Consider the following 26,400-nt stretch of genomic DNA (forward strand, 5'->3'; position numbering starts at 1 on the left):
CCATTTTTTTAATGACTCCTAGGCAGGGCCGGCGCTAGCCATTTGGGTGCCCTAAGCACAAATGCTTGGTGGTTGCTTCGGCATTAATTAGCCAATTTTGTCAAAAGAAATGTTCTTGATTACAAGAAAAATACAGATTGTTCGTGTTGTGATTTATTTTGTCTATATATATAGACTTTGTCTTAAATAGTTTCGTTTTCGAAGTACTCTAAATTATGTCAGTGATTCTCCGATGTTAAATATGATCAAGGATTATTTTATTTCGATCTACAGTGTAATAAAAGTTAAGAAAAAGATTAGCCTATAGCCATAAATATATATAGACTACAAGCTAATTCCTTTTTTCTTAACTTTTAACTTCTAAAAATGATCAAGAATATTATATCAAATTAATAGGCTAGGTTAACGAATGTTCTTATACAAACATAACGAATGCACTTCAAAACTAAGTTTTCATATATAAATTCAGGAATCACGAATATGACAAAATAATATTATTTTATATATATTAATAGTTGTATTAAACAAATTTATAGTGCTTTGAATTTATTAAGTAATGTTTAATTTCGTTCATTTCGCTCTCTGGAAATGTAAAGAAAAATATCCTTTGAATTCGTTTTTAATCCCTGGTTTTAAACAAGCATATATTTGAGATAATTTATGTATTAGCCTATTGCTTGAATAAATGTTTAAAAAAATTAAAAAAAATTACTGAGCTATTTGCGTTTAAAAGTAGCCTATTAAATTTAGCCTATACATTACTGAGCTATTTGCGTTTAAAAGTAGCCTATTAAAATGGTACAATGGCATTGCTCAGTTCAACGTGTTGGAAATCGGGCATTTTGTTCCTCCTCAGCATTTATTCAACAGTTAATAACGCTTAACATTCAAAAGGTAAATATTATTCAGCCAATAGTGCATGTATTGTCTGTGTAGGTCTGTGTATTTCAAAGAAAATTGTGCCTACAATATGAATTACAAAGGTTTAATTGGCATCTTTGTTTCAACCCAACCGACCGCGACCCGAATATCATTAGAAATATTTCTGGATGACTCATAACCGCGGGTAACCGCAGGCACCCGCTCATTTTGGATCAACCCGCGCATCACTGGTGGAGAAGGGGGGCACCAGAGGGAGACTGGAGAGAGGGCCGCACAGGAGATAATCTTTTCTCTGCTAATTTGGTCTAGGCCTATTTTACCTTTATATTGCTTTTGTATACCAACATGCTTTAGACATATTTTATTTGTTATTTATACTAGTAGCCGGTCGTGATGATATTTCACGACCCAGATTTTTTGGTGCCCCCCCAGGCACTAGGTGCCCTACGAGCAGTGCGTGGTCTGCTTCTAGGGGATCAAATGCAACAAATATAAGAAAGGCTAGGAAAATGGACAGACTCCCAACTCAACCATCAGTTGAACATTTTATCACACAATAATTCTTTCTGAGTTTTTATTAATGGGAAATGATGTTAGCCAATCATAAAAATGGGCTGTTACGGCGAGTCCCAACCACGTTCCTGGAGGCCCCTAAACACTGCATGTTTTTCATGTTTCTCCAATTAAGTGATTAATTAACTGGTTCAGGTGTGTTTGATCTGGGTTGGAGCTAAAATTTGAAGGATGGTAAATCTTTAGGCACAGGGTTGGGCACCCCTGCACCAAGACCTAAAATGGATGACAAATGGTCAGACAAAGGAGAGATGCAAAATATGCAGTATTGGGTGCCTCCAGGAACATGGTTGGAACCACTGGTCTGTTACAATGACCTTTTTAATGGAAAATCCCCAAAAACTTACTGCAAAACAAACAAACACATCACAGAACATATCCTTTAAAAGAGAACAGGCAATATTTTTACACCAACTGAAAGTTAAGTGAGATGTGAAGTATGGTGAATTTGTGCTCTGAACCAGGATCACATTAGTGAGATTGTGTGACCTTAAATGGTCATTTATGGAACCACTTTAACCCAAATTGATTTGTTATCTTATCTCAAGTCAGGTTTTGGAGTTTTCTTAGTCTTTCCCTATAACACCAAATCAATTATCCATTCATCCAAGTAAAAAAGTTTGTTATACCTACGATTATTTCCACCATTTGTTGTTAATTTATTCATAAGCAATAATACAATTATATAAGCTTGAACATAAATAAGCATATCTGTGGTATTTGCCACATTGAATCGATTACTAAGATGCTGTCATAAAAGAAAACTAAATAATGAAAGAAACCATCCTGGGTATTTAAACCAGAAGTATGCATGATAACCGGCTTTGCTCTAGCATCCCAAAACACCCTTGGAGTTAAACATGGAGGTGAAAATATTATGCTTCAGGAGTGTTTTTCTGCTAAGGAGACAGGACAACTACAGAACACCTAGTCATAAGGAGAATGGACAGGGTCATGTACCATAAATTCTTGGGTGAGAACAATTGAAAATGGGTTGTGGATGGGTATTCCAGCAGGACAATGACCCAAAACACACAGCCAAGGCAACAAATGAGTGGCTCAAGAAGAAGCACATTGAGGTCCTGGAGTGTCCTAGCCAGTCTCCAGACCTTAATCCAATAGAAAATCTGTGGAGTGAGCTGAAGGTTTAACTTGCCAAATGTCAGCCTTAAACCCCAATGTCTTGGAGAGGATCTGCAAAGAGGAGCGGAACAAAATCCCTCTTGAGATGTGTGCAAACCTGATGGCCAACTACAAGAAACATCTGACCTCTTTGATTGCCAAAAAGGGTTTTGTCAGCAATTACCAAGTAATGTTTCTCTAAGGGGTGAAATACTTTTGTTACTAAAAATCAGCAGGGGATCAAATAACTATTTGCCCCACTGTTGTAATTTGAACTTTTAGGCTATTTAGTAAGCATAGTTTGCTGAATTTTGGAGTATTAAAGTCATGTGATGGATTTCGTTTTCCGACTCCAGTCCTCCCTGCTCTAGAGTGAAGGGAGCACTGCCAAGTTCAAAGACAGGAGCAGACTAACAAGGAAGGGGAAAAAGGCCAAAGAACCTGATATGACTGCACACAGAGCTCATGGAAAAAAGTCCTTAGCTCTCAGATCGAGAGAACTCACATGCTCCATCCGAGACTAGTAGCTTTATCAGGCAATTACATGCAGACAAAATGAAAATGACAATTAAAATTTGAAAGCTGCAGATTTGTTTACTAATGAAATGCTGCCGTTTCTTGGAGACTCACACCAGTTCTGTTGTGGATTTCGTTGGATATATTATTGCTTTGTTGTAAAATCTGACAATATTAACAGTGTAGTGTTTAAAATGTAAAATGTTCACTTAATATTACCTTTTTGTTTAACTTATAAAATCAACATTCGAAATCATTTGAATATTCAGAGAAAATTTCACACTTGCTCATATTTTAAAGATGAAAAGCAGTAAGTCACACTGTATGTTTCTGTATCGAAGAGAGTTTCTTAAATCAGTCGCTCTGTACAGTCTGTCGACATTTGATCTTCATGCTATTAAGTGCTACAAATCTACTTTAAAGACACAACGAACAGCAGCATGATTTACTAAAGCAGCACTCTGTGGGCATTCAATCATACGTACGCTGCTGGTGTGGATCCAGTCAGGTTTCACCGAAAAATTGATGTAAGTTAATGTCATTTGACCATTAACTCACATTTAACTGTTTTTATAATAAAAGTATCATTTTGCTTGTCAGAAATACTTGCTTTAATGTTACTTTAAGTTGGGGTAGAAATAAACAAATGCAAAAGCTCAGCATTTTGTTCACGTATCCCTCCATCAGTTTGAGAACTACAGGTTTATACCATTCTCATGGTAAAATACAGTACCTTTCTTTATAAGTATGACCTATTGCTCCACTCTGATGCTCCCTAACAGCCGTCATCTATTTATTTATTTACTTAATTGTATTGATATTATTTGAATTCTTTTCTTAATTTCTTCTCTTTATTTATTTTACATATTTTGTTCCATCTTCTTTCCCTTTTTCCTATTTTCCCTCCGAGTTATTCCCTCCTTTTTATATTTTTATATATAGAAGTGTACAACTAATACATTACAATCTTACACCTCACATAATTACAACTAAGTGTTACTTGTTTGTGCTTTTTTTTTTATTTATTGTCAGACTTGCTGTATATTTAGAGCACTGTTTGTAGACAGCATGCAGTTGCCAAATACAATTACTCACATTTCAAGGTTTGCTTTGTGCAAAATTAATTATTTTCTTAGAGACTTTTGCATATTTACCAAAGTGCTAGAAATCAACCGTTTTAAAATTAGAAGCAAATATCAGATTTAATGTTACAGAAAAAATGTAAAACACCAACCAACCTGTTTGTTCCTCAGTATCTTCATGCTTGACTCTCAATGTTTCTTCACTCTCCTCTTTAATAAACTCCATCTTTCTTTGTTCCTCAGCATCTACATGTTTCAATGTTTCTTCAATCTTAATGTCCTCACTCTCATCTTTAATAAACTCCATCTTTCTTTGTTTCTCAGTATCTTCATGTTTGACTCTGAATGTTTCTTCAATCTTCATGTCTTCACTCTCCTCTTTCATAAACACCATTTTTTCAAAGTGTCACATGGATCTCTGTTGATTCTCCAGGAGTTTTTCTGTGTGTTTGTACACTTTGTCCTGTTTAATATGAGAATAATTAATAGAAAGAAAAATCAATGCAAACTAAATCTCTGGATGCGTCTCAATCAGCTGCTAGTTCAGTAGTCAGTGCACTAGAAAGACAGTCAGAGAGTTAATAGACTAATATGTAAAAAAGTATACGAATTACCCAGAAGGTTCATATTTAGGTAGACTATTTTTGATTTATATTTGGTATTCAATTATCTGCACATCATATCTAATATATTACACTTTCATGAAATCATTCTCGGTTGTGATTCACTCGTTTGTGTTTGTTGTTGTCGTTTGTAGTCCGCGTGCCGCTGAATCGAATCATTGAATCATTTCACAAATGATTTGATTCAAATGATTCGGATTCTCAGTTTCTCTCATCACTTCTTATCATCTTATCACGATTGATTCATGATATAGAGAAACGGAACGAACTTTCTCTGTTACTAAAGGCTAACGTTTTCAGTAACACCAAATAAAGCATTATATTTATCTTATATAGATTGTAAAAACGCTTTATTGATACAACAATGTCTATTGACTTAAAAACTTTAAAAGCACAAACCTTTCTTCAGGTGAATCACAACAGACGAGGAGAGAGGCGCAGTTTTATGACGTCACATCACCAGAGCAAAATAAAAGTCCCATTGGTTCACTGCTCTCTTGAATCACAAATATATCATAGAAATGTTGTATATAGAATAGAATTTCGTATCCATATTATGATGCATTTCTAAAGTTACTAACTTCGTAAATCGATTAATATTATTCTCAATTTTATGTACATTTATAACAGTTTTATGTTAATATACCTTGCCATTAAATTCACATTATTCCATGGAATGTCTGGATACTGGATTCTGATTGGCTGGCAGGTGTGCAGTAAAACCGTTTAATGCACAGGTAGTTCCAAGTCAGTTTAATCACCGTTCTATATTAATGCGCTGCTTTAATTTATGCACGCAAAAGCACACCGAGAGAGAGAGAGAGAGAGAGAGAGAGAGAGAGAGAGAGAGAGAGGTCGTAGATCGCATTGCACATACATAAACTTCTTGTCAGCGTTTGCCTGCGATCCTTATTAAAATAGCCTAGATACTAGATCGCTACATTATATTCCTCAGCAACGGGGTGGTAAAACTGCTGTTTTGTAATGAATTGTTGTTTGTAGAGAAAGACGCACAGCATGCAGGCAGGTAACGTTACGCACACAACATCTCTCTTGCCTTTACACTCTCTCTTGGTCGATCGATAATCTACTGAAACAAATGCTATATTTCATTCAAATAAATGTGATTTTTACCGGACTATTTAATCTCTGAGTCTGATTTGAAGCGGCCAGAATGCTAGAGCTGCGTGTCATAACTGACGAAAATAACCGTCTTTTTTATCCATTCAGTCAAATTTTGCGCTGCAAATATCAATCCTAGTTTTAATTTGTCTATAACCATGGAATAAGCAGGATAATCAACGGCTTGCCGTGCGTTAAAGGATTTAAAATGCACTTCGCGGAGGCAACCACCCTCCGCTTCGCATCGGGCGGTTATTAGCCTCCACGTCGTGCATTTAAGTAAGGAATAATTGACGACGGTCCGTAGAATTCTTAGAAAATAATGCACACCCGAGGTGGTGATGCGGTCACGACGCGAAGCGGAGTGGCCGTTACACCTCGGGTGTGCATTATTTTCTAAGAATTCTACGGCCCGAAGTCAATTATTCCACTTATACTACAGTTACCGCACCTCAAGACATCGATCAAATTATATATTTCAAGACATTCGTCCCGTTTTTATCCTTAAAACCCTATTGTGAGTAGGATTAGTTTCTTACGCAACTCATTCAACAGCTTCGTTGCTAGTTCCAAAACGTCATTTTAGACCTAGTAACGACGCTTGGGCTGTTAATAGCAAAATAATGCCATTAATAATGAAGTTTAGACAGACCGAAAGACAAGCAGACAGACGGAAAGAGTGAGGAGAGAAAAACTAAGTGTATGACTTTACCTCTCTCACGTCTGTGTCTCTCAAGGGTGACTGGCAGCATCGTCTCTACTAAAGGTTAAACTTTAAGTTCATTTTCTTCAAGACCACGCCGTTGTTAACTCGCTTGTGAGAGCTGTCATGTCGTTTTTAAGTTGTTAATCATCAGAGCAGCGCTAACAACATTAGCGCGAATGCTAACTCGAGTGCAAACTGTAATGTTATGTGTGTGCGTCTGTGAGGTGAGTGAGAGAGGGCGAGAGAAATAGTTTGTGCTTTCCGTACATAATAAAACGTAATATATTGTGGAAAAAACATGGAAATGATCTGTTGTTTTTATCCGGATGTTTACTGTATTTATTAGTTTGGCCAGTGTCATTGTGGGTTTTAGTTATTTTGCTGTTTTGGGCTGTAAGGACCTTTGAAATAACTGAAATCGTATGGCGAAGTGATATAGACATGCACTGCGGTCTAAAGCTGCCTGGAACTACGTTTGCCGTGCGTTTCCCTGAATATAATGCACACTTCTAGAACGTTCGTCAGCCAATCAGATTCAAGCATTTAACGGCTCTGTAGTATAAATATAAGTATATATGATTATCCCTTACTTAAACTAGTTCATGCTGCTGATTAACTGTTACAAAGGAGGTCTGATGACAAATTTGATCTATCACTCTTTTGACTATTGTAATCAATCTCCGGCTATTTTGTTTTTGTATTTATTTATTTATTTATTCCTCTTTTGGAAAGTTACTGAAACACTGTCAGGGATTTTATATGTGTGTGTGTGTGTGTGTGTGTGTGTGTGTCACAGTTTCTATTTACCACTACAGAAGTTTATTTATTGTGAATGTTAATGAATTATGATTTACATTTCCCCAGATAATCTTTTTTTTTTTTTTTAAATGTGCATATAATCTGTGCTAAAATATGATTATAATATAAGTTACATATTAAGAGTTTTCAGTTGCTGGAAATGTATTTACAAACAAAAGTCATTAATAACAGATCCACACTGAAAATGAACAAATCTTCTGTAAATATTAGATATAAAGGATACTATGGTCTGTAATTGATCTTACTTATTTCAGTGGTAATGTTCTTTTCTGTAAGCAATTTTGTCTTAAATAATTTTTTTCAGTGTAAAGGAATATGGTTTATTGTTCAGATTTCAGGAGGCCCTTCTTACAGATGAAGACAAAGCTCTCAGATCACAAGCTTAAACACAGTATTCGAGGGATGTGATCAGTTCTATACTGTACTCTAACTATAGCACTCATGATCACAGAGATCAGGGAAAACCACACACACACAACTCAAGTGTTCATTAGCATTAACAATGACAACAGTTAAAGAAATGAGGCAGAAACATCAAGAGTATCACAGATAAAAGATGTCAGTCTCACTTTACATTTGTTTTCACACACACCTAAAGCAAAAGAGATTAATTTAGAATTGAACGTTTATCTTTCTGCTGAATTTCTTAGGCAATAATTTAATTTCAACCAATATAATTGTGTCTTCTTTGTGTCTTTTGTGGCAGCCGTGGCCTAATGGTTAGAGAGTCGGCCTTATAACCCGAAGGTTGCGGGTTTGAGTCTCAGGTCCGGCAGGGATTGTAGGTGGGGGAGTGAATGTACAGCACTCTCAATACCACAACTGAGGTGAGTCCCCTGAGCAAGGCACTGAACAGGGGCCTCGTAGTTGGGTGAAAAGGGGGACTAAATTACCAGGGCCCCAAGTGGGGGGAGGGTCCCTGAGGAGTGAAATTTTATTTTCCTTTAAATATAATTTTAAGATCACAATAAATGTTGTTAACTAATGTAAATCAGTGATGCGCGGGTCAATGTATAAACAACCCTAATCCGACCGACGTTTTCAACTAACGCAACTCGGACCGCAAAAAAGAAAGAAAAAAAAAAGAAAGAAAGAAACTATTGTACCCGACCCGCTTCCTGTCTAATATTTGCGACTGACACCAGCGATTATATGCGGCTATATGCGGTGGAGATGCGTTCACTGTCAAACATCATTTGGCATTAATTAGGTAATTTTGTCAAAATAAATGTTCTTGATTGCAAGAAAAATACAGATTGTTCTTGTTGTGATTTATTTTGTCTTTCCTTTATACAGATTTAAATCGTTTCGTTTTTGAAGTACTCTAAATTCAGTCAGTGATTCTACGCGATTAAATATGATCAAGAATTATTTAATTTCGATCTACAGTGTAATAAGAGTTTAGAAAAAGATTAGCCAATAGCCATAAATTATATATATATATATATATATATATATATATATATATATATATACTACAAGTTTATTCCTTTTTTCTTAACTTTTAACTGCTTTTAAAAATTATCAAGAATATTAAATCAACTTAATAGGCTAGGTTAACGAATTTTCTTATACAAACATAATGAATGCAATTCAAAACGAAGTTTTTATAGATAAATTCAGGAATTATAAATATGACAAAATAATATTATTTTATATATATTAATTGTATAGCTATAATAGTTGTATCAAATGAATAAGGAAATTATAGTGCCTTGAATTTATTAAGTAATGTTTAATTTCGTTCGTTTCGCTCTCTGGAAATGTAAAGAAAAAATACAGTTTTTACTTGGAATTCGTTTTTTAATCCCTGGTTTTAAACAAGCATATACATGAGATCATTTATATGTTATTGCTTGAATAAACGTTTAAAATAGTGCTAGAAATTTTATAATTAAGGAAATTAAACAGACCTAGGCATTTGAAAAGACATAGTGAAATGTGTCTAATAATTCCAAAAAGAAAGAGAAGCATTGGACATAATCAAAATATTCGAGACATTTATTAGGAATACCATTTTCTTAACAATTTAAGATGCTGCATGTGTTTATCAGTCTAATCGAAGTGTGCGTCTCTCCTGCGACTTTCCAAACAAAAATCCCACCCCCTCTCAGAAAATACATAAAACTGACATTACTATATGCATTGATCAGTTCAACGTGTTGGGAAATCGGGCATTTTGTCCCGCGTCAGCATTTATTCAACAGTTAATAGCGCTCAACATTCAAAAGGTAAATATTATTCAGCCAATAAAGTGTAGGTCTATGTATTTCATAGAAATAGTCTAGTACTATACAAACTACAAAGGTTTAATTGTCATCTTTATTTCAAACAACCATTATTTTGGATGACTCGTAACTGCGGGTAACTGTTTTGGATTTTGGATCAACCCGCGCATCACTGATGCAAATGCCTGGCGTCTGATTTGTTACTTAGATTTGAGTGAAGTAACATTTAGCCAATCACAGCGCGAATCTCTTGGGCGTCTGCCATAAGCTTCAAATCTTGTTGCTCTTGTAAAGCAACATCACCTTTGGGTCACATGACCATACTGTCCCCCCCACGCGATCCATGAACTACGTTTTGGGGTGACGTAGTTCATCGATCGCGTGGGGGGGACAGTATGGTCCCCCCACCTTTTTTTAGCCTTAGCCGAGTCAGTGCACAGGGCCCAGAATTCCCAGCGACGCCCCTGGCACTGGACCCCCCACTGCTCTGTGTGTGTGTGTGTGTGTGTGTTTGTGTGTGTGTGTGTGTGTGTGTGTGTGTGTGTGTGTGTGTGTGTGTTTGTGTGTGTGTGTGTGTGTGTGTGTGTGTGTGTGTGTGTGTGTGTGTGTGTGTGTGTGTGTGTTCACTTGGATGGGTTAAATGCAGAGCACAAATTCCCAGTATGGGTCACCATACTTGGCCTCACGTCACCTCCTTTCCTTTCTTTTGCAGTAATAACTGTCACACCTATGGACTGTTTTTCCTGATGTAGTTCATCGATCGCGTCACCTTTTTTTAGGGGGGGGGGGGGCCCTTAGCCGAGTCAGTGCACAGGGCCCAGAATTCCCAGCGACGCCCCTGGTTGTGATAAAAGCACAACAATATATATGTTACAAATTATTGGTTTTAATTATTGCTATTATTAATGGCTTAAATTAGAAGGAAATGTGTTTAGCCCTTTATAGGGCACTCACTGAAATACTTGGAAATTCTAAAATTCAACCCCAGAGTGTTATTGGAGGTTATTACAAGACCTTTAAACTTTTGTGACTTAATTTTTTTTTTAATGTTTTTATGTTGAAAATTAGGTTAAATGAAGTGATCATATATAGTCACTTGCCGGTCTATGGTAACTTTTTCCTCCCCAAAAAATGTGTATACATTTTAAATATAAGGCATAAATAAATACATAAAACAAATATAATATTCATAGAATATTTATTTAGAAACAATTTACACACAAAAAATATATATATATATATATGAACACAAAAACTTAACAGAATATTTATTTAGGAAATTAAAAATCTTGCTGTCTTCCTCGTCAGAACCCTAGATGGGGTCAGCTGGCACAACAAAACTGACTTCTATCCGTAGAATTGTTGAGTAGACAGCTGCGAAAGAAAAGGTTTCTGAGTCAGTATCAAGCCCATGTTGATTTGTTTGTGAAAGAAAAGTGCAGATCTACTGAAAACATAATATTCACATAAATAGTAAATTTATAATAAGAACTGAAAAAAATAGCATTAAGTACTGGTGGTACCACCTATTTTAGCAGAAATAATAAACACCAATCTATTGGTACTAAAACCAAAATTACAAATTTTTCACTGTTTATTTCTTGATCATTTCAATAAATGGTTTAAGTTTGACACTGGATTACTGCATCATGGTATACAAGCCTTTGCAATATTCAGTGGACAAAAAACAGGCATAAAAACAGCCAAACTATCACTTGCCTTACTTTTACCTGAACCGGGCGTATGTCTAAAAATGGACATTCTGTTGTGTTACCACAAACGGGCGTATGATCAAATATGATCACACCATTTTTTTTACCACATCGTTCACTAATTTCTAGAAATCAAACGCAAACAACGTCTATATCACCATATAACACAACTATTCAGCTATATAATGTGTGAGTTTCATTGACTTACCATTGTGCATTTCGATGCTTTCTCCGTTTTTGTGGGACAAAGTAGGAGCGTAAATCAGCATTTTCTCATTCCGGAAGCACGCTGAAGTTTGAAACGCCCCAGACAACTTCCGATTGGTCAGATGCCATTGTGTCGCTATCCGTGACGTAGACTAACATCCGTTGATTGGCTGGGACAAATCCATGTGCTTACACGATCTCATACAAAGGAGGCAGACGCTATTGAAAATGTTCGATTAAGTGATCAAATATGGTGCCTCGCCCTATAAAGGGTTAATAGAGTCAGATCATCAGCAGTATTTGTCTCAATGAGTCTGGTCTTCATTTACCATTGGCTACTTGGTGAAAAGATGCCAATAAGCCACAGATTTTAAATGTACAATCTTTATGTTGTTTTACATTCAATTTAATGTGAAATAGTTTATTGTCAAATAGTTAGTTTTTTTAATTAATTGGCAGCACTAGTCTAAGTGTTTTGATGTCTGTTGCTTTGTGCCATTAAACTGCTGTTAACTTACATTTTTCTTATTTGAGCTCAGACCTGATGGCACTGAAAGAGGAGAGTCAAGAACTCAATGAAACAGAAGAGAAAGATCAAAATGAGGAACATGATTTCAAAACTGAAGAAAAATCAGTTAGTTGCTCACAGAATAAAAAGACTTCCTCACCAGAAATAAATAAGAAACCACAAAGTACAAACCTTAATTCTAACATGAGAATTAACACTGGAGAGAGACCTCACAGCTGCCAACAGTGTGGGAAGAGTTTTACAAAGAAAAATAACTTTACTGTCCACATGAGAGTTCACACTGGAGAAAAGCCTTTCATCTGCAAACTGTGTGAGAAGAGTTTCACATGTAATAGAACACTTAAGACTCACATAAGAAGTCATTCTGAAGAGAATCCATTCCAGTGTGATCAATGTGGAAAGAGTTTTACTCTGAAATGTAATCTATATAGCCACATGAGAATTCATACTGGAGAGAAACCTTACTCCTGCAAACTGTGTGGGAAGAGTTTCTCACGAAAAGGAGTTCTTAAGACTCACATGAAAATTCACACTGGAGAAAAGCCTTTTACCTGCCCTCAGTGTGGAAAGAGTTTCACATATAAAGTAAGTCTTAAGATTCACTTGAGCATTCACACTGGCGAGAAACCTTTTACCTGTGAACAGTGTGGAAAGAGTTTCACACATAAAGTAAACCTTAAGGTTCACATGACAGTTCACACTGGAGAGAAACCGTACAAGTGTGTTCAGTGTGAGAAGAGTTTCACACGTCAAAGCAGCCTGATAAGTCATGTGCAAACTCATTCTGGAAAGAAACTGATGTTTTCTTCAATGCAAGAAGAGGTTTAGAAAATTAGCAATTTCTACAATCATCTACACATGCCTTTTGAAATACATTCAATTGTAGTACTAAAGTACCAAAAGTAAAGTATCAAAATTACTAAAACATTGTTCAAGTGTGTACTGAGAAAAAAAGTGTGTGAAATCTAGTCAATGTTCACACCGGAACTGAATGTGGATTACATCTGGTCACCTTCATGCATCCTTCATATCCTTTTGATTCACCACAAGGCTTTTTTGTTTTGTTTTTGTACTTCTGAGGCCATACCAGACCATTTGCTTTACTGCAGTTTCAAATCTTAAAATTGTGACTATGTAGAGTATGTTACTCAATTCCATGTGTTGATCTCTCTGAATCAAAATATTACTAATAATAATAATACAGCATTTTTTCTGTTGCTTAATTACACAATTCGGTCATTTTTAACAATACACTGCTCACACAGTGAGTAAAACTATTCAAAAATAGCTGTACAGACAGTTCAGGGAGCCATTGTTGATCAGGAAGCTCAGAAAGCCATGGCAGATCATGGAGCTCAGGAAGCCATGGTGGATCAGACAGTTCAGGAAGCCATTGTGGATCATGGAGTTTGGAAAGCGGTGGCGGAGGGGCCCGGCCCCTACGGCCGGAGTCATAACCTGGGGGTCATTAAGAAAACATACTACACAACAAATAAAATATTTACATTAAATTCTAACAAATGACAAATGTTACAGCCACACAATACATCATGTTTATAAAATATCTATACATTCCTACATATAAATTATTGCATACAACACCACCATATACAGTTGATCAAAATAATAGCAATGTGACTAAAAAAGTGAGTAAAGTTCAAAATCATTATAACTTTTATTTTAGAACACTGCCAATTCTATTCTAAATCAAAACATGAAGAAAAAATGTTCAAATTTGTTATTACTTTACTGAAAATGAAGAAAAATAAATATTAAGCTGTTCAAAATAGTAGTAGTGTCTGCATTTTACTTTACAAAGTCAAACATTTACTGTATAAACTGAAAACATGTTGTAGATTTAGCTTTCTTGTGAATCACTGAACTTATATTTTGTTGTATAACGAGAACTGCTTCACAGCTATGTTGCACAGAGTCAGAGTTGCACAGAAACTTCTGGCACCTGTGAACAGGTATTCCAGCCCAGAACGAGACAGTCGCTGCGTTCGAAACCGCATACTTCCATACTATATAGGAGGCAAAAAGCAGTAGGCGAGCAAAAAGTATGTTTGAATGTTCAGTATTCATAAAAGAGTAGGCGAGAATTAGTAGGCGAGTGCACTAATTCTCGCAAGATTCGGACGAACGTCTACTTAAAGTGCGTTCGAATATGCCTACTTACCTACTATATAGTAGGAAAAAAGAGTATGTGAAGAAAGATGTACGTTCGAAAGCTCAGTATTCATAAAAGAGTAGGCGAGAAATCCCCGGATGTCCTACTGCTTCAGCCCAGATTCTGAAGTGTTCATCCGATGCACATCATCGAACGTGATTGGGAACCACAACGAGGGTGTTTACAAATGTATTACAAAACCAAAAAACGGTTCCCTGTCTTAAAATCGTATTTGTTGCACTGTATTGTAAACTGCTTTATGTAGAGTTCACTGTTGTCAACACTGCTTTAGATGAATGTAATGTAAATAAACACATGTACATATAGTAACTAAACATGAGTTATCTATTCCATTTGTCTATTAGTACTGTTGATAAATTCAGGAGCATTTGTATTGGATAAAAATCCAATTAACACAACAGCTACCTCACAAATATTGTGTGGTGGAGCAGGACCTGAAAGGAAAGGTAACAGCAGCATTTGTGGGGAAAAAAGTAAAATCTGTAACTTAATATAAAGTTGGGTAATTTTGTTACTTCTAATACAGAGATCTAATGACATTGTGCTGTTAAAATGATAGCATTTGTATTGTATTTGTGCATCTTGGTATGATCAGAAATGTATGCAGACCGGTGTGTGCAGTGAGAAAAGAGAAATAAACAGCAGCATCCTGGAAATGGTCTAGTGCCATCGATGAGACCCTCCATCACTCCACCTGCCCTCATTTATCCATGTTGCTGTCAGTAAATAGAATATAACTGTTTTATAAATATATGCATTAATTAATTACTTGATTGGAAAAAAAACATGCTTGTTTTACTAAAAATATAATTAATTACAGGTCAGCATTTATCATTGTTATTGATCAGTGCATTTTAAGGTAATGCAACCCAAAATGAACCCAAAATGTTTCCGTTATACTGCAATCAGGGACAGCTGTTTCTTCAACATGACCATAAAATGAACAAATTTCATCAACATCAAAATATTTATAGAAAGATTAATTGAACCTGTCGCTCCTATGTTTTAAATTGTTGCGCCTGTTATAACGTCATTTGTCACATGACAACGTCAACATGGTGTAAGACGTGCAGATCACATCCATTGAGTATACTTATTGAGTATGCGGTTTCAAACGCAGCCAGCCCCTTCAACCGAAGTAATGCTGCCCATGATGACAATCACTTCCGCTTCCTCAATTTCAAACTGAATGTCTTCACTCAGTCCCAGCAGAGGAGCCACTTCTTCAAATTTGGTTCTCCGGGTTGTTGTCAAGTACAGACACCCAGCAAACTCTCTGGTACTCAAATGAGACAACTTGTATGTGGAACCAAACGCTACCTTGTCAATGAACCTTTTCACACGTGAGTTTAAAATATTCTATCTAACCCCAAAGATTGAGTCTTTTTTAGGGAGACCGTTATTTTAGAATGTTTCGCATTACTGTTTCCATGGTGACGCGTCATGTGACACACCGCAGCCACAATAGCACTGTAAGACACATGGATCGCTTTTTTTTTTAGTTTTCCCTTTTTTATCATTAATATTTACAAGCATGCTCGCTATATTATGAAATATCTGATATTCCGATTTCGAAATATGTGCAAGTAAATATATTTAAAAGTCCAAACACGCTGAATGTTCGTGCTGAATCTGAGCTGTGGGATTTACAACACGCAAATGCATCCTCTCCTCCCGAAAGACATTAAACTAAGTCTCTGGTGAGCTGGGAGAAGAGGAGAGTGAACGTTATAGTTACCTACATAATCTGTATATGATATCAATAAAATATGTTGTCAGAATATATTTGTAGGATCATTATTGCCGCTTCCATAGACATCAGTGTGTATTTTACAAACTATAAATGCATGGTTTTCCTAGTACTTATGTGTATTTAAATGTCGGAAACCTAAAATAAGCATTATATGGTTGAAAACACTTAATGGTTGTGATAATATGACAAGCACTCAGCGCGTCCGATCTGGCTCAGAGCCAGCCAAAGCGTCAAAACATATTTGAATTCAGCAGCTGATCACGTGATGCGGCAAACGTTCGAATCACACCGGTGTGATCGTACGCTTCAGGGTCCAACCAAGACAAATCACACCGGTGTGAGCGTACGTTCTAAAGGGTTAAAAGATATACAGGTGCATCTCAATAAATTAGAATGTCATGGAAAAGTTGATTTGTAAGGAATAATTGATGACGAAGCGGAGTGGCCGTTACACCTCGGGTGTGCATTATTTTCGTAGAATTCTACGTCCCGAAGTCAATTATTCCGCTTATACTACAGTTACCACACCTCAAGACATCGATCAAATGATATATTTCAAGACATTCGTCCCGTTTTTATCCTTAAATAGCTATTGTGAGTAGGATTAATTTCTTACACAGCTCATTCAACAGCTTCGTTGCTAGTTCCAAAACGTCATTTTAGAACTAGTAACGACGCTTGGGCTGTTAATAGCAAAATAATGCCGTTAATAATGAAGTTTAGACAGACCGACAGACAAGCAGACAGACGGAAAGAGTGAGGGAGAGAAACTAAGTGTATGACTTTACCTCTCTCACGTCTGTGTCTCTCAAGGGTGACTGGCAGCATCGTCTCTACTAACAGATAAACTTTAAGTTCATTTTCTTCAAGACCACGCCGTTGTTATGTTACCTCGCGTGTGAGAGCTGTCATGTCGTTTTTAAGTTGTTAATCGTCAGAGCAGCGCTAACAACATTAGCGCGAATGCTAACGCGAGTGCAAACTGTAACGTTATGTGTGTGCGTCTGTGAGGTGAGTGAGAGAGGGCGAGAGAAATAAGAGTTTGTGCTTTCCGTACATAATAAAACGTAATATATTGTGGAAAAAAACATGGAAATAATCTATCGTTTTTATCCTGATGTTTACTGTATTTATTAGTTTGGCCAGTGTTATCGTGGGTTTTAGTTATTTTGCTGTTTTGGGCTGTAAGGACCTTTGAAATAACTGAAATCGTATGGCGAAGTGATATAGACATGTACTGCGGTCTAAAGCTACCTGGAACTACGTTCGCCGTGCGTTTCCCTGAATATAATGCACACCTCTAGAACGTTCGTCAGCCAATCAGATTCAAGCATTCAACGGCCCTGTAGTATAAGTGTAGGTAATTTCCATCGCTTTATGCTTAGAATATTATTTTTGTTGAAATTAAACAAACGAGTAAATTACTATTAAAACAATTATATGGTTGTTAGTAGGGCTGGACCAGAATATTCAAATCGAATATTCGTTCGGTGGGTTGGCATTCGATTTTAAATTTTGAGATTCAATATTCGTTTTTTTTTCATACACCTTGCATCCCCCGCAAAACGATTCTCATTTGCGCTTAAATATGAATGAAGAAGATCAGACTGCTGCACCACTAACACAGAAACAGCAAAAAAAAAAAAAAAAAAAAAGAGAGAGAGAGAGAAATTGAGTAATATTTGAGAGACACTATAAAGTACAGTCGGGCCCACTTAAATGGTTTAAGCAAAACTAGGGCTGTGACTGTCGTAATGACAACTGCGCCTCTGCTTTAAATGCACGCATAGGCTAAAGCTGACCGCAAAGCCCCCGCAAAAATAATTACCATGAATGTGTCGGGGAAAAAGTAGGGAGATATTTGAATTATTTATTAAAAAACTAGTATTTGACACAAAGATGAAGTTGACGATCCTGATGCCATTTGCTCATTGACACGGCTTTAATACCTAAATGCATATGCATTAGGATTATAGCTATTGGAAGAGTTTTGTTTTCGATTTGAATTATTTAAATTATTTTTTTTTACAGTTTCGGATGATATATTAGTCTTACCTTTATGAGCAAAAATGAAGTTTCACATAGCGCTGGCTGGCGCTTCCATGTTCTGCAAAGCGTGCTTATAACTATGGGTTTTAATTGAAATCGTGATGACTTGGTCGTTACTTTAAAAAACAAAAACTTAAATTTAACAAATAAAAAGTGTTCCAAATATATGTCTAAATTAACTTTATAACCTAAATAAACGAAAATAAATGTAATCACTTTGCTATTAAAAACAGCAGCTGTGCAATGGGGAAGAGAAAGAGAAAACAGACCGGTTCCAGTCGGACTCGGGCCAGTAATTCTGATGAGCTGTCGGAGAAGGTCCGGGCGAGGTTTTAGTAATGTTTGCAACGAATGTTTCTTAAATAGCCGATTTAACATTCTTATTTAGGCTAGATTCATATTTAAATGTATTATTTATTTGATTTATTTTAGCGTTTTGTAGGCTGATTGTTCACTGACTGAAGTGCTCAAATAAACACGCACGTTTGTTAATAATGTTTGGGCCTCATTTATTTTGGGTTTCAACATAATATACATAGGCTGTGTATTTTATATAGGCTTATATACACAAATGTTATATATAATGTATATATATATTTATTTATAAATAATTTAGATATGAATAATTTATTTATATATAAACACCGCGCCATTTTTTTCGTTCTTCTTTTATTTAAATAGCCTACCCTTCACGGTGCCAGTAATTACTGTGCTAATTTCTGATTTGGGAGTGATTTGTTTGTTAATATTTTTTAGGCTACCTTATTAAAAGTATTGCACTTAACAGACCTGTGTGTTTTGTATCATTAGCGCAGTGTCCGTTCATGAAGCATATAAGCTCTGCCTGCGTGAGGCGCGTCGCATCCAGCAATGTTCTATTACAATTTATTAATTCTGAACGTGTGGTGTGTCCATATTGCACCAAAATGCAACACTGCACTCCCTTGGGTCCACAGCAAAAATCATTTGGATGAACTGTTCTCGACATAATAAAAATGCAAACAGAAAGACATACAGAGATTCCTGCCTTTATTAGAGAGAAGAATATGTTCAGCCCCTCCCACCGAAGCTTCGAATATTCGATGTTGATTACTACCGAAGCTTCGAATATTCGATGTTAATTACTACCGAAGCTTCGAAGCTCAAAAAATGGTATTCGGACCAGCCCTAGTATTTTCGAAAAACATTTACAACTTATATACTTTTTAATCTCAAACCCTCATCTTGCTGAGACAAGACAATAATTTGAGGTTAAAAAGTACAGAAATTGTAAACATTTTTAGAAAATAACCCATTTTTTTTCTAGCTAAGACCTTTTTTTCCTTGGCTGTGATCAGCTAGAGCCCTTTGAAGCTGCGTTTTTGAAGTTCAAACTCGGGGGCACCATAGACGTCCTTTAAATGGAGAGAAATCCTGAAATGTTTTACTTAAACTGTTTCCTTATGACTGAAGAAAAGACATGAACGTCTTGGATGACAAGGGGGTGAGTACATTATATGTATTTTTTTTTTCTGAAAGTGAACTACTCCTTTAAGATGACATTTTTACACAATCATTATTAGTTTTGATTCTGTAATTTTTTTAAAAGTGTTTCTAGCCATCCAAGCATGCTTATTTGCCTATGTAAAGGTGCATAACACAAACTCAAAATGTGAATAATAATTCTACTCCATAACGGATAGCATAGTGCTATTCAACTGGGCTTAACATGTATTTGTTTTTGTTTTTTGCCTTTGTCACATTGTGACAGTAAAAGTGGAGAGTCAAGATCTGAATGAAATGGAAGAGAAAGATATAAAACATCCTGATTTCATAACTGGAGAAAAACCTTTTAGTTTTTCACAGATTGAAAAAAATTCCTCTCAAAAAAGAGTTCAGAAGACTGGAACTGCAAGTCATTTCTTCTGCCAACATTGTGGAAAGAGTTTTAGTAAAAACGGAAACCTTAAAGTCCACATGAAAATTCACACTGGAGAGAAACCTTACACCTGCCAACATTGTGAGAAGAGCTTCCTAAGAACAGAGGATTTTAAGAGTCACCTGAGAGTTCACACTGGAGAGAAGCCGTTTGAATGTGGTCACATAAATCAACCGTTTCTAATCATATGAGGATTCACGCTGGAGAGAAGCCTTTCATCTGCAAACTGTGTGGAAAAACCTGGAATCAAAAAGAAAAACTTCACATGAGAGTTCACACTGGAGAGAAGCCTTTCACATGTGATCAGTGTGGAAAATGTTTCTCATACAGAGAAAGCCTTAATATCCACATGAGAATTCACACCGGAGAGAAACCTTACATCTGTCCTCAGTGTGGAAAGAGTTTCACGGTTAAAGGAAACCTTAAGATTCACATTAGAAGTCACACGGGAGAGAACCCGTTCACATGCAATCAGTGTGGAAAGTGTTTCAGAAATAATTTAAGCCTTAATAATCACATGAGGATTCATTCAAGAGAGAACGGTTTTAAATGTCATCAATGTGAAAAGAGTTTCACAGACATGAATCACCTTAAGGAACATGTTGAAATTCACATTGGAGAAACGCCTTTCATGTGTCATCACTGTGGAAAGAGTTTTACACACAAAGCAAACCTTGAGAATCACATGAGAGTTCACACTGGAGAAAAACCTTTCACCTGCCCTCAGTGTGGAAAGAGATTCACGGTTAAAGGAACCCTAAAAGTTCACATGAGAATACACACAGGAGAGAGACCTTACAAGTGTCTTCATTGTGAGGAGAGTTTCATATATCAAAATGACCTGAAAAACCATTTGCAAAATCATGTTTAGACAACAGAGTGATTCATTGGATTACCCTCTTCTCATTTCTTCACACATCTACAGCTATGGAATTATGTTAAAGGGATAGTTCACCCAGAAATGAAAATTTGATGTTTATCTGCTTACCCCCAGGGCATCTAAGATGTAGGTGACTTTGTTTCTTCAGCAGAACACAAACGAAGATTTTTGACTAAAACCGGTGCAGTCTGTCAGTCATATAATCGAAGTGGATGGGCACCAAACCTTTAAAAGTAAAACAACACATGCACAAACAAATCCAAATTACACCCTGCGGCTCATGAAGATAAAATGTATTAAATGTAAGTCCAACATGTGAACATTGGGTCATTTATTTTGGTTGAGTCCACAGATTTGAAAGTTCTGTTGTGAATGGTTTTGTTTTTATTCAAGGGCATTTGAGACTGATTTTGCCCATGACCCCATTGTTGACCTATTAGGCTGGTCTTCATATTTGGAGGCCCATGGTCCCAATCAGACTTAGGCAGTTCAGTGTGTGATGACAATAGCAAAAAAGACAACATATTCTGTGTGGGATGTGAGTTTATAATGTCTAATAAGGTAATAATGTAGCTGGCCATAACTGGATAAACACTAGTAGTGTAAAGAAGGGATAGGAATGACTTGGTTGGCTGGTAATATACTGTATTCGCTACAGGATGTCAGTCACGACTCAGGGAGACAGAATCAGGTTGATGTAGGTTTACTTGGATGATTAGGATTCAGAATCAGCATGGTATGGCATACAGGGATTTCTTTCTGTAGTTCCAATTTACACAGAAGGCAATTAGGAATATATGGATGTGGTTCTAAATGAACAAAAAGAAGGAATGATTACTAACTGCAATATTATCATCCCAAACAATACAGTATTATACTCACATGCTAAGATTGGGATGATGTTACACGTATAGTATATATACATTAGCAATAGAACAGCAGTTCTCTATAAAGTAATAAACTGCAGCCACTGAATACAAATGATTACAGAATGGCTAGTCACCGTAAATAATCACTTAAAGCTAGACAAACCCTGTACAAATGATATCCTTCATTATCAGTCATGATTAGCTTAGCATTAGGCTGCATCGTCACATCACAACATTAAACAGTGACTAGAAACGATCTCAACGTAACATTAATAACAACAGTGCACTTACATATCGTCATTGACGCACACCAACTAAACCCACATTAAGGAATGAACAGAACAGCGGTAATTTAGCAGGAACCAAGTGCCAACAGTCCACACCTGACCGGAGCTTATGGCAATATCCTCATAACGCAATCGCAGCTACGGCTGATGCAACACTTGCGTCTAAGATAAATGAGGGTATACTGCCACACACTGGATAAAGTGGGTAATGCGAATAAACTAACTATATACATACTAGTTTAATTGAGGGCCTTCTGTACAGCCGCCCCCAAATTTAGGCACTAAATTTGTTAAATGGCCCACAAATAAGTGGTATCTGTGTCATCAGGAATGGCAGGAAGTACAATCATCCTGGAAACTGGTCTGGTATAGGTCCGTCCCTTGATTAGCACCTCCGCAGTTCTGATGTGCCCATCCGCACATGGCATGACGTTGGTGACTTTTCCGATCGACCACATAGCTCTAGGCAACTGAGGGTCTACCAGCATAACAATGTTTCCAATGGCAATGTCTTTAACATCCCTCTGCCATTTAGATCGATTCTGCAGATTGGGTAGATAGTACTTGATGAACGCAGACCAGAATAAGTCAGTCAGGATCTGACTGTGGCGCCATCGTTTCCGACTGATCATTTCGCTTTGAGGATATACAACCTGTGGGAGAGAGCCATCAGGCCGCCCCATGAGAAGGTGATTTGGGGTAACAGGATCAATATCTGAGACATCAGAGGAGAGGTATCCAAGAGGTTTGGAATTCAGTATTCCCTCTACTTCAGTTAACACTGTTCTGAGGACTTCCTCTGTGACAGACTGAGCACCGACAGTGGCATACAGAGCTGATTTAACAGATCGTATCTCCCGTTCCCATGCTCCTCCGAAGTGAGGAGCTCCAGGTGGATTGAAGCGGAAGTGAACTTTCTGTTTCGCTAACTGTAGCTGTAACTCAGGGGACATACTTTCAAAGGCTTCATGCAATTCCCTCTCCCCTCCCTTAAAATTAGTCCTTTGATCAGACCAAAGTTCGAAGGGTGTTCCTCGACGTGCCACAAACCTCCTGAATGCCATGAGGAAGGAATCAGAGTCAATACTTGATAGTATGTCTAGGTGGACACACCGGGTTGTCAAGCACTTCCAAATTATTCCCCATCTTTTCTCTACTCTCCGTCCAATCTTTACAGAGAAGGGCCCAAAGCAATCCATCCCTGTGGAGTAAAATGCAGGCTTAAATAGCTGAAGTCGGGCTACAGGTAAGTCTGACATTTGTGGGATTTCTGGGTTGGCTCTCCATCTCCGACAGTCAGTGCATCGAAACTGGTAATTGCGGATGGCCTCTCGGCCACGCAGAATCCAAAACTTCCTCCTGATTTCCGCTAGGACTCTCTCAGGACCTGGATGTTTCAACTGGTGATCATAATCTTGAATTATGAGTTTGGTAAGGGCATGACTGGGGTCAAGGACAATTGGGTGCTTAGTGGCTATGTCGAGTGCCGCAGCTCGTCGAAGTCTTCCCCCTACTCGAATAACATCCATCTCTTTGTCCAGCTCTGGACTCAAGGTGAGTAGTTTACTGTTAGAAGGGAGAGGTTTACCTTGTTTCAGGCATTGGTAGTCATCAAAGAAACTATCCCGTTGAGATGCTCTCCACTGAAGTATTTCTGCTTGTAAGAAGTCTCCAGCGGTTAGTGGCTCTCCGCTCGCCGCCCCATGAACACATCGTGCAGCAGCTTCCAGTAATTCACTGTAGGTTGTAAACTGGTTGGCATCTGGAATGTCTGTGTGGGAGGTTACTGCATTTAAGGCATCCATGAGTTCATCCTCCCACTGCAGCCAGTTCTGCAGAAGTTCGTCAGGGAATAGAGGATCGTCCCATTCTCTTGGCTTAGCCCACAGTTTCTGGATCAGTATTTTTGCCCTGGTTGTGTAGGGGAGAATGAAGCCCAGCGGGTCATATTGACTGGCAAGGACTCTATATAAGTTACGCATTGTGGGTGGCCCATATTTTAAGGGACGGTGCTTGTACCTAAGAGTGTCGGTGGGACAGTGCCAGTGCAGACCTAGAGTGGATTCACAAACTTCCGTTTCCTTTTGTGACAACCACAGTTCAGTACTGGTAGACTGAGCTTCTGTAGGTAGATGGCTTACCACTTCAGGTCGGTTTGAAGCCCACTGCCTGATATTAAATCCTCCGCTACCCAGCAGCTCTCTGAGACGGTCAATCAGCTCTCTGGCCTCATTAGCTGTGTTCAGGCTCTGAAGACAGTTGTCAACATAGAAGCTACTTTGAATAGTGTATTGTAGGTCATCACCCGACTCTGTGTTGTCAAGGACATGTTTATGCAGGGCGTAAGAGGCGCAGCAAGGGCTGCAAGTAGTGCCAAATGGGAGCACCTGCCACTCATAGATGTCTGGCTCTCGGTCTCGTTCCATATCTCTCCATACAAATCGCAGAACAGGTCTGTCTTGTTCCAGAAGTCGAACTTGATGGAACATTCCTTTCACGTCCCCACTCACTGCTACATAATGCTCCCTGAATCTTATCAGGACTCCAAGGAGAGACGGACCTAGTACTGGGCCAGGTAGTAGGGATTCGTTTAGGTTCATTCCTTTGTACCGGAAAGAGCAGTTGAAGACCAGTCGATTTTTGTCATTATGAGTGACCATATGATGGGGTATGAACCACCTCTCAGAGCACTGTGATGGTTTGTCTGGATCCAGTTTGACCACATAACCTTCCTCAACCAATTTCTTGATCTCCGCAGAATAAGTCGCTGCTCGTTCTGGGTCTCTCAGGAGATGCTTTTCAGTTCCACGAAGGAGTGGCATTACTGCTTCTTCAGAGGAGTTAAGACAAGCCATGCTGGGTTTACGTAACAAGGGGGTAGCGTACCTCTGGATGCCATTTACCTCCACTCTCACAGTTCCTTTGTTCAGGATTTCCAGGGCTGCCTGATCCTCTCTGGAGCGAGTAACCTGTTTCTCATTACGATAGGGGAGAATGTCCAGTTCCCATAACTTTGCCACATTTCTCATCAGCTCTGTTTGATTGGATTACAAAGATGTGAAAAGGACCTGCCGAGGATGAAGAGGATTCAGAAGGAGCTTTGCTGGGCCCTGTAGTGTCCAACCCAGTCTTGTTTTGATGGCGGCTGGCCCGCCAGGGGGTCCCAGGTTAACTGGCGCTATTGGGGTAATTAGATGAGTCTGATCGGCACCAATCAGCAGGAGTGGGTGAATCTTTTCAAAGGACTGGATAGGGAGACCCTTTAGGTGTTTGTACCTGCTTACAAGGGCTTCCATAGGATAGGATTGTTGAGCTAACCCTAGGTGGTCAGCTGTGAAGGCTTGCTTGATTTGGTATGTCTTATGCGGTTGGGCCACTGGAGAGATGCTGAATGAAACCTTCGAGCCTTGCAGTCGTGACACATTCTGATGGATGGTTCTGATGGATAGCTCTTCCTTTTCACCTTTCAGATTCAGTTTCTGAGCTGCTGCAAACAACAAGATGGTGCGTTCGGATCCGTCATCTAGGATAGCATAAGTGTCCTAAGTACGATTACTGTATCTGAGTAAAACTCTGACAACCTTGAGAAGGACCCGGCTATCTGTTCCAGGTTTATCCAGGTATAAGGTTTCTGCAATGGAACTTGATGCTGGAGAAGTATCTTTGACTGACTTATAATTGATGTCATGGAGTATCAGCAAATGTTTCCCTTTACACTTGTTACAGGGTTTCTTCAGGTTGCACTGTGCCGCTAAATGTGACCTTCCGCACTTCCAGCAACGTTTGTTAATCTGAATCCAGTGCGTCACTTGTTCAGTAGTGAGCTGCTGAAAGTTGGCGCACTGACTAAGGAAATGGTCTGCATTCTCACAATAAGGACAATATGCTTTACTTTTCACCTTGTTCTCTGACGAAGAGGCAGGTTTGATTGAGGAAGTTGCATTCGTAGCAGGACTGCCTGCTCCATGCAGCACAGTAGCTGGTCTTGACCTCTGATCTTTGTGTTTGTCATGCTTTTGCTTTGGCCATCCCTTTGTCTGAATGTTTCCCACCACATCACTACTTTGACACCATGATTCAGCTTGCAACCATTTGGAGAACTCTGGGAGCGTAAAGCTTGAAGCTTGACTAGGCAGCATTTGTCTCCTAAAAGCAGCTCTTAAATCAGGTGGCAGCTTGGTCAGCAGGCGAACTACGTGAGAACCACACCTCAATTCGGCATCCCCATCTGGTCCCAGGGATTTCAGCAGTCCTACCAGGGCTTGAACTTGTAATGCAAACCTTTCGAAGGCTTCAGGGTCTCCTGGACGGACATCTGGTGCATCCATTACT

General features: G+C 38.1%; 1 pseudogene; it reads left to right on the plus strand.

Moving 5' to 3' along the window:
• LOC141312756 (uncharacterized) overlaps window positions 1–26,400 on the plus strand; it is a 145,932-nt pseudogene that overhangs the window by 67,921 nt on the left and 51,611 nt on the right.

Source organism: Garra rufa, unplaced genomic scaffold (genome assembly GCF_049309525.1).
Source record: "Garra rufa unplaced genomic scaffold, GarRuf1.0 hap1_unplaced_005, whole genome shotgun sequence".
In the NCBI taxonomy this organism is placed as follows: Eukaryota; Metazoa; Chordata; class Actinopteri; order Cypriniformes; family Cyprinidae; genus Garra; species Garra rufa.